We start from the raw sequence: 10,145 nt of genomic DNA, 5'->3' as shown, positions 1-10,145 counted from the left end.
GCCTGTATATACCACATTTTCTTTATTCATTCATTTATTGGTGGACATTTGGGCTTTCACCTTTTGGTTATTGTGAACATGGGTGTGCAAAAATCTCTTGAGAGCCTGCTTTCAATTCTTTTCAATATATATCCAGAAGTGGAATTGCTGGATCATATAATATTTCTATTTTTAGCATTTTGAGGAATCTCTACACTGCTTTACATAGTGTCTGCACCATTTTGCATCCCTACCAGCAGCACAGAAGTGTTGCTGTATCACCACATTCTCACCAACAATTGTGTTTTTTTTGTATGTTGTTTTTCTGGTGGTCATCCTAATGGGTTGTGAGATAATATCCCAGTGTCATTTTGATTTGTGTTTCTCTAGTGATTGTGATATTGAGAATTATTTCATATGTTTGTTGGCCATTTGTCTATCTACTCTGGAGAAATGTCTCTTCAGGTCCTTTGTCCATTTTTTTTTAAAAATTAGGTTTACCCGTCTTTTAAAAATTAGTTATTAATTAATTTGGCTGCACTGGGTCTTAGTTGTAGCATGTGGGATCTAGTTCCCTGACCAGGGATAGAACCCAGCCCCCTTGCATTATGAGCACAGTCTTAGCCACTGGACCACCGTGGAAGTCCCCTTGCAACTTGTTTTCAAAGATCATTTGACCATAATGTAAGCATTTATTTCTGGGCTCTGTATTCTGTTCCACTGGACTATGGAAAAAAGCATTAGTTTTTATTACTGTGGCTTTGTAAACATTTTGTTTTACAATAAGAAAATTTGCACTGTTCCCAATGAATTAAAATTTGCTATTAAAAAAATAAGCCCAAATAGGTCTTAGATATCTTTCTATGACAATACACATTGTGTGACTTTTTTTTTCTGACACCAATCAGTTTTAAAATTCTCAGACACGAACAGTTTAATTCAATTCTGACACCAACTTCCTAAAGTCAGATTCCACAGGTTAAGGGCTCAGTCCCACAAGGCTGCCCCTATTTCAGAAAATGAAACGTTAGTCGCTTAGTCGTGTCTGACTCTTTGCGATCCCATGGACTGTAGCCCGCCAGGCTCCTCTGTCAAAGGGATTCTCCAGGCAAAAAACTGGAGTGGGTTCTTTACCATCTGAGCCACTTTGGAAGGGACTCCCTATCTCAGATGCCAACTACAAATGGGGTTCCTGAGCTACCTACACTTCTGCCCAGTGAATTACAAATCTAGGGATTCCCATGCCCCTCCCCAGATTTGATAATTTGCTGAAACGACCCACAGAACTCAAGAAAACATTATATGTACTATTACAAAGGATACAAATGAACACTGAGGTGAATAGGTACATAAGGGGAGATCTGGAAAGTCCTGAGTGCAGCAGCCTCTACCCCAATAGGGTTGGGACTCACACCCTCCTGGGATATGGATATGCTTGCCAACTCAGAAGCTCTCTGAATTGTGCTGTTTAGGGGTTTTTATGGAAGTTTCATTATGTAGGCATGATAGTTTAAATCGCTGGTCATTGGTGATGAAGCTCAATCTCCAGGTCCTCTCGCCTCCCTAGTCGGGGAGGGGAGTCACTGAATGTTCTAAGCCTCTAATCTTGTGGTTGGTTTGTTTGGCCACGGGTCCCCATCCTGAAGTTATCTAGCCCCCAATCTGGAGTCATCTCACTAACTTACAATAGACAATAAATTCCAAGGGTTTTAGGAACCCTGAGCCACAGACAAAAAATAAATATTTATTTTTTATTTTACCACAGGTATGGACCTTCCTCATTATTTTTAATAGCTTCATGGCAATCCATTGTATAGATGTATCATCATTTATTCAAACATCTCCTATTGACAGACATTGCAGGTGTTTGCCTACTCCTGCAAATGCTAACAGTAGTTTATTGAGTTTATTGAAATATCCACTATTGATGGCTGTTGTCATTACTTGCCATTTTCTTCCAATCACTAACAATGTCACAGGAAACATCCTTGTTGAGTATTTCTTTAGGTTACATTCTCCAAAGTGGAATTCTTGAGTCAGAGTGCATGTTCCCTGAACATTTGGATAGACACTGCTAAATTGTCCTTAAAAATCCTGTACCAATCTGTACTCACATCAGTCGTGTATGAAAGAGACCATTTCTCTAGACCTTTACCGAAATTGGATGTTTCAACTTTTAGAAAAAATTTTGTTGTGGAAAATTTCATATACAAAAAAAGATGATTATAAGGATTTCTTATTGCCCATCACCCAGTTTGAATTCATGGCCAATCTTATTTCATCTAAACTTCTATCCTCTTCCTACCACCACTGGAGTATTCTAAAGGAAATCCCACAACATTAAACATTTCATCTGTAAATAATTCAGTATGTATTTATATTAAGGAATCTTAACAAAAATAATCATAATCCCTAGGTGACAACTCAATAAATTAACAATGATTCCATATTAGATGAATGGATAAATAAGATGTGGTACAAATGATGGAATACTACTCAGCCATAAAAAGAATGAAATAATGCAGCCACCTGACCTGCCTCTTGAGAAACCTGTATGCAGGTCAGGAAGCAACAGTTAGAACTGGACATGGAACAACAGACTGGTTCCAAATAGGAAAAGGAGTACATCAAGGCTGTATATTGTCACCCTGCTTATTTAACTTATATGCAGAGTACATCATGAGAAACGCTGGACTGGAAGAAGCATAAGTTGGAATCAAGATTGCCGGGAAAAATATCAATAACCTCAGATATGCAGATGACACCACCCTTATGGCAGAAAGTGAAGAGGAACTAAAAAGCCTCTTGATGAAAGTGAAAGTGGAGAGTGAAAAAGTTGGCTTAAAGCTCAACATTCAAGAAAACGAAGATCATGGCATCCGGTCCCATCACTTCATGGGAAATAGATGGGGAAACAGTGGAAACAGTGTCAGACTTTATTTCTGGGGGGCTCCAAAATCACTGCAGATGGTGACTGCAGCCATGAAATTAAAAGACGCTTACTCCTTGGAAGGAAAGTTATGACCAACCTAGATAGCATATTGAAAAGCAGAGACATTACTTTGCCAACAAAGGTCCATCTAGTCAAGGCTATGGTTTTTCCTGTGGTCATGTATGGATGTGAGAGTTGGACTGCGAAGAAGGCTGAGCACCGAAGAATTGATGCTTTTGAACTGTGGTGTTGGAGAAGACTCTTGAGAGTCCCTTGGACTGCAAGGAGATCCAACCAGTCCATTCTGAAGGAGATCAGCCCTGAGAGTTCTTTGGAAGGACTGATGCTAAAGCTGAAACTTCAGTACTTTGGCCACCTCATGCGAAGAGTTGACTCATTGGAAAAGACTCTGATGCTGGGCGGGATTGGGGGTAGGAGGAGAAGGGGACGACAGATGGCTGGATGGCATCACTGACTCGATGGACGTGGGTCTGGGTGAACTCCGGGAGTTGGTGATGGACAGGGAGGCCTGGCGTGCTGCGATTCATGGGGTCGCAAAGAGTCGGACATGACTGAGCGACTGAACTGAACTGAACTGTGACTATAACTAGGAATTATCATACTAAGCGAAGAAAGTCAGAAAGAGAAAAGCAAATACCATGTGTGATCACTTATAGGTGGAATTTATAGGTAACAGAAGCAGACTCACTCACATAGAGAATACACTTGCGGTTGCCTGGGGGAGAGCACGTGGGGAAGGGGTGGATTGGGAGTTTGGGATTAGCAGATGCAAACTATTATATATAGGATGGATAAATAGCAAAGTCCTACTATATAGCACAGGGAACTATATCAAACATCCTGTGATAAACCGTAATGGAAAAGTATGAAAAAGAATGTATATACATATATGCCTGAATCACTTTGCTGTACAGCAGAAATTAAAATTTTAATTAAAAAAAATTTTAAAACATTATAAATCAACTATATTTCAATAAAGAAATTTTCTTAATATCATCAAATATCAGTCTTAAATTTCCCTATTATCTCATAATTTTATTGGCAATTTGTTTGAATCAGGGTTCAAAACACCCCATATTACAGTCTATAAGCCTCTTTTTAAAAGCTCTCCTTCCATGTCTCCTCAACCCCTCCTTCTTCTGTCCATGAGATTTATTTGTTAAAGAAATTAGATGGTTTGTCCTGTAGAGTTTCCCAGTCTGTATTTTGCTGTTAGGAACCTCATGGTATCTTTTAATATGTCCCTCCTGTGAACTGGTAGTTAGATCTAGAATCCTGATCAGATTTAATTTGGGAAGTGGGCAGGACTGTTCTGTGAGGCTTCCTTGGTGGTTCAGCTATAAAAAATCTGCCTGCCAATGCAGGAGATGTGGGTTCGATCCTTGGGTTGGGAAGATCCTCTGGAGAAGGAAATAACAACCCACTCCAGTAATCTTGCCTGGAGAATCCCATGGAGAGAAGAGCCTGGCGGGCTACGGTCCATGGGGTCGCAAAAGAGTCAGATGTGACTTAGCAACTAAACAGCAACAGGACTGCTTTGTAAGTGGCGTTTTCTTCTTGCCTGAGAGGGCAATCATGTCATCGTGTCTTTTCTTGTGATGTTAGCAGTCCTTCATGATGACTGCAAATACTGTTCAATGCCATCATTCCTTCTCATAGCAGAGAAATTTCCCCTCATCAACTATTTGTTTACCCAGAGGTACAGTTCATGCAGGAAACACATAATGACTACTTGATTTTTACCTTTATTTCCAATTTCTAAAAGTAATGAGTTGGTTCACTAGTATCCTTGAAGGCAGCAACCAATGAGGTTTGCTTTTGTTTTGGAGTGTTTTTAGCGTAATGATAAATTCAGGGATTTTAAGTGTATTTAGGGATTTTGTTCTACTGCAGTTATTATCCTTCTTGACATTCAAATCATCCCATCTTTGGCCAGAGGGAGATTCTTCAAGGTAACTTCTGAGGCCTTTTGACAGCATTCCAGTAGTCTGATAACTTTGTTGCTTTCTTGTTTCACAAGATGTTTCAGGCTTATCTGATAAATCCCCTGTCCCAGACATAAAATCAGCTGTTTCTCCAGAGTGCTCCGGTGATGGGAGCACTTCTTAGTGAGAGACGGCATTTGAAGACTTCAGTCATCGTGGTAGAGGTGTTTATTGCTTTGGACAGGTCATTATTTATAGGTCTTTTCAATACATATTTAAATTATGTCATGAGTTTATAGTGAGATTTGAAGTTAATATTCAGGAGGACAGAATTTTTACTTACTCTCAATGATCTCACTTTCTCTTTCTCCTTTTTCCTCCTCAGTAAAGAGCCCCTGTTCTCAATAATACTAATTTGATTGGTTTTTCATACAACAACCCACGAGATTTGTCATTAATTTGCATGTCATCTGTGCCCAGGGACCATGCCAATCCTCCCTGTGTCATTCTAAATTTGGTATATGTGCTGCTAAAGTGAGAACAAACTTCATAATCTTTTTTTGGAGGGGCACACCAGGTGGCTTGCAGGATCTTAGTTCCCTGATCAGGAATGAAACCCACATCCCCTGGAGTGGAAGTGCAGACTTTTAACCACTGGCCCGCCATGGAAGTCCCCCAAATTTATGATCTTTACCAAACTGAAAGGAGAAAAGTTGTATCTCATTCTAGTTTTATTCTGCTTTTCTCTGGTGATTAATGAGGCTGAGCGTGTGTTTTTTTCATCACCAGCAAATCCCTGGTTTAAATCTCTTCCCAGTTGTTGGTATTCTCCATGACAGCATTTCCAGAATTTCAGCCACTTGCTTATATAGTATGTTTTTTTCCCAATTAACAAATCACCCATGCTATTACTGACTGAATACATTTTTAGTTTCTGAGCCCCCACCCCAGCAGTCATATACAAACATCATGAACACGAATAGATTTGGTGTCTACTTATATACTTCCCTAACTCACATGAACATAAACACATTACTCTTAAAGTTTAAAAAGTGGGTAGGTACTGAAATCATCTCCTGTACTTCCCACCTGTGGTGTGAGCCCCACGCTTTGGAAATGACTACCCTAAAGGCTTTGACGTTCTGTGATGGAAACAGGAGGAGAGACGTTGGTCATGGCCCTACGCCCACATACCTTTCATGAGAAAGATCATGTTCTGAAAAAAGTGAGACCAAATGCCCACCCTCACTGGAGGCAGCTGCCCAAGAGCAACAACGTGTTTTACCATCTGATGCAGAAAAGAGAAGCTGGGACTTGATTTGCAACGCTGCTGAGAGCCACCTGTTGGTCTTGGGGAAACCACCCCCACCCCCTCTAGCCCTTGGTTCTCCCATCTGTAAAATGCAGAAGTTGGAGGAAATGACTTGAAATCTCTTCCAGGTTTGAAGGGCAAGGTTTGCCGGCCCCTTCCCTCCTCGCGCACCGAGAGTTCCTAGTTTAGAAACATTTGCTCCCACCTGTGTTCCTGGCTCAGAACTGGTGGTGGGTGGTTCCAGTCCCCGCCAGCAGGCCTCGCTCTCGCCACTGGCAGAGGACCGACACCTAAGCAGTTCACCGGCTCCTGAGCACAGGCAGACCAAAGGGCAGCTAAAGAGTTAACATAGCCCAGTCCAGACCCCACAGGTGCTGAGGTCAGGACAGTGCGGGCTGTGTGATCACCACCAGAGGGTGAGACTTGCCATCAGGTGGGCAGACGGTTTCTAACACAGGAAGAAAGGAAAAGAGCGAAGGAGAAAGAGCAAGATAATCAAAGCCGTTTCTCCAGGAGGTGGGGGTAATGGGGCTGGAGGGTGATCTCCAGCCTTGAACACACAAGAATACACAGAGGTGAGCTTCTCTCACAGAGCAAAGGCTAAAAAACAAAACAAAACAAAAACCCACCCAAAACAAACCAAATAAAGTGCCTTGAGGTATTTCATTAGTCAGGGCACAGAATGGAGGCCCCTGGCCTCAGCCAACAGGGCGTGTCTTGCTAAGAAAAACACCACCACCCGAGACTACCAGAACACTGCATGTCAGTCATATTTCAGTTTTTAAAAGGGAAGGAAAAACAGTCCATTGTTCGGCGGCATGTGTGCATCATGTTATCTGTAGGAGGAAAAGCTGAGTTACCCCTGATGGTATCTTCTGTGGGGATGACTATGCAGCTTAGAGGGGTGTAAACCGTACTCAGTCTGCAGGGACCATCATGGTGAGCTAGGTGGCTCGCACCATCTCCAAGAGCAACAGAATGGATCCATGGGGTGGGTCGTTTTCTCAGATAGCTACAGGTGCTGCTGCTAAGTCACTTCAGTCGTGTCCAACTCTGTGAGACCCCATAGACGGCAGCCCACCAGGCTCCCCCGTCCCTGGGATTCTCCAGGCAGGAACACTGGAGTGGGTTGCCATTTCCTTCTCCAGAGGAAGCCAAAGGTTGCTCTGGACCGTGGGTCAGGTGACCTGTGTGGGGCACAGCTCCAAACAGTCAGTGCTGTGGCTACTCAAGCATCCTGTGATCAACCAACGCACACGACCCTGACATAGATAATCTCTTCTACATGCCATGCCCACAGAAGATGCTGTTCCGGAGGAAGTCTTATCTTCTCACCAGAACTGTGTCCAAGATCTACTGTAATATTCACTATTTTGTGTTGGTATTTAAAATCTCTGGTCACTTCCTTGGGGGATGGGGTGGGGTGTATGTGTTATCTAGAGAGATAATCTTCCTTTTGGGCCTCTTTCCTCAAGTACTGGGGAAGGGGTGAATCCTAGATCATGTTTGACTATTTTCCTGGGTGTTGTTTTCCCGCCATAGGTTATTCTCCTTTGAGACTGGCCGCCACCCTCGCATGTCCCCAGAGTCAGCGTGAAAGATTCAAGGGGCATCAAGAAGTTTCTTTATACCTTCCCAATAGTTCTCCTCCCTGCTGAGAAAATAGCTGATGTTCCTTAAACTAGATCAGGCCTGACGTTCTGCATCAGGAAGTTTATTCTGTAAAAAGCCAGACAGTAAATATTTTAGGTGTTGTGGGTCATACAGTCTGACTACAGGCCATACAGTCATACAGTCTGACTACTCAACCCTCTGCTTAGGGCTAGAAAGCAGCCATAGATAATGGGTAAATGAATGAGCACAGTTGTGTTCCAATAAAGCTTTATTTACAAAAGCAGGAGCCAGACATGGGCTGCTGGCCAAAGGTTGCCCATCCTCTGTAAGTGTTCTATACTTATAGAGAAGGCGAGTGGGATGGGGTAGGGGCAGCTGATATTTATAGGGTACTTACCACACACTAGGCACTATACTTGCACCTTCATATATGGTAATATATATATATATATATACATATATATATACACATATATATTTACTTTTTGGCCTTGACACATGGCATGTGGGATCTTAGTTCCTCAATCAAAGATGGAGACTGTACCCCCTCCATTGGAAACATGGAGTCTCAACCACCACTGGACTGCCAGGGAAGGGCCATACACTGTATTTCATTTGGTTGTCACAAAAATCACTGTGTAGAAGGTATAATCAAGGTCCATATTTTGTAGCTGAGGAAACTGAGGCTTAGAGAGGTTAAATAACCTGACTGAAGCCGCTCAGCTGTTAGCAGGATCTGATATGATATGTGATGTATGTGAGGTTCTGAGGCCTGCGCTCTTTCTGCAGAAACAAAGGTATGTAGAATGCTGGAGCTCACAAAATCCAACATCCTCATTTTGTAGAGGAAATGAGAATAATAGGGGGAAATCAGATCGAGAGGAACTGTCTTCTTTCTTTAATTTATAAAAGAATGGCCCTATTGCTGTCACTTGGGGCACAGCAGCTCCTCCCCTCTACCCCCAAATAAAGAGTCTTCAGTAGGGACTCTCACTTCCTTGGGGCAGACACCAAACTTCCTCTTCACACGCTTTCCATTCTCCCATCCTTATCCTCTGCTGAACATCCAGTAACACGTCATGGAGACAGCTAACAATTTTCTCTCACTGGAAGATCTGTATTTCTCATAGCATTGATTATGGAGGCTTGAATTAGCTGGACAACTTTGTGTTGTAAATAACAGAAATTCCAACCCAAATTGGCTTAAAAAATAAGTCATTTAACTGAACAAAAATTTATGTAACTGAACAGTTTGGAGATGGGACTAACTGCAGATGGGATTTGATATAGGTTCAAACAATGTGCCCAGAACCCAACTTCTCTCTGCTGGTTTCTCAAGATCCTCAGTTTTAATCTTAGGCATGCTCTCCCTCATGATAGCAAAATGGCTGCCAGGCACTTCTGAGGCTGATCCTTCTTTATTTGCATTCTTCCCCCCATGACACAAAAGGGTGTTCTTCCTTCCCTGAAACCCCAGCAAACATTTTCTTGCATCTTATTGGCTTGAGTTAACTACCCATTTTAAACCAATCAATGAATCCAGGGGTCAGGACACTGTCTTAAGCTAAATCAGGATCCATCCCTGGAACTGAGAGGTGGGGTTAGTTGTATTTAAACCACATGGTTGAGAACCAGGGAAGGGTTAATCCCCCTTGAGAAATTAGGGTGGTATTGACAGAAGAGGGTTGGCAAACAAAAAGGCTCTGGCTTAAGCTAAGGGTCCTCTGAGAGTTCTCCCATTTCCAAGGGTTCACTGCTTCACACTTTCTCCTCCTCAAGGCAGAGCAAGCTAGTTTTGCATCAAGATCCCTCCCCTGTCTTCTTGGAGACAAGGGTGAGCCTCTTCTGCCATCTTCCTGGCAACAAGCCACAATGCCAATTGCACACAGGGGGAATGTGCAGTGGCTGTGTTCCTAACGGACACTTCTTAGTGGCTGAGTGTTGGACTTCTCAAGTGACCCACTCTAGGAGGGTTTTTAAGACTTTTTTTTTTTTTTATGTGGAGCATTTAAAAAATATATTTATTTTTATTTATTTGGCCGTGCCGGGTCTTAATTGTGGCACATGGGATGTTCGACTTTTCATTGCCACATGCGAGATTTTTAGTTGTGGCCTTTGGGATCTAGTTCCCTGACTAGGGATTGAACCCAGGACCCTGCATTGGGAGTGCTGAGTCTTAGCCGCTGAACCACCAGGGAAGTCCTGTATGGACCATGTTAGAAGTCTTTATTGAATGTGTTACCATATTGTTTCTGAATGTGGGATCTTAGCTCTCGACCAGGGATTGAACCACTTCTCCTGCATGTGGAAGGCAAAGTCTTAATGGCTGGATCACCAGGGAAGTCCTTGTAGGAGCGTTTTG

At 42.6% G+C, this 10,145-nt stretch overlaps 1 non-coding gene across 1 annotated transcript; it reads right to left on the bottom strand.

Annotated features, from left to right (window-relative positions):
• Nucleotides 1-5,292: 5,292 nt before the first annotated feature.
• On the bottom strand, nucleotides 5,293-5,399 carry LOC112442781 (U6 spliceosomal RNA). The gene has a single exon (XR_003031074.1). It is a non-coding gene; the product is annotated as a U6 spliceosomal RNA (small nuclear RNA).
• Between the last annotated feature and the right edge of the window lie 4,746 nt (nucleotides 5,400-10,145).

The sequence above is a fragment of the Bos taurus genome, chromosome 19 (assembly GCF_002263795.3).
Source record: "Bos taurus isolate L1 Dominette 01449 registration number 42190680 breed Hereford chromosome 19, ARS-UCD2.0, whole genome shotgun sequence".
NCBI classification, from domain to species: Eukaryota; Metazoa; Chordata; class Mammalia; order Artiodactyla; family Bovidae; genus Bos; species Bos taurus.
The sequence above is the reverse complement of the archived record's forward strand: the minus strand, read 5'-3'. Positions and strand labels throughout refer to the sequence as shown.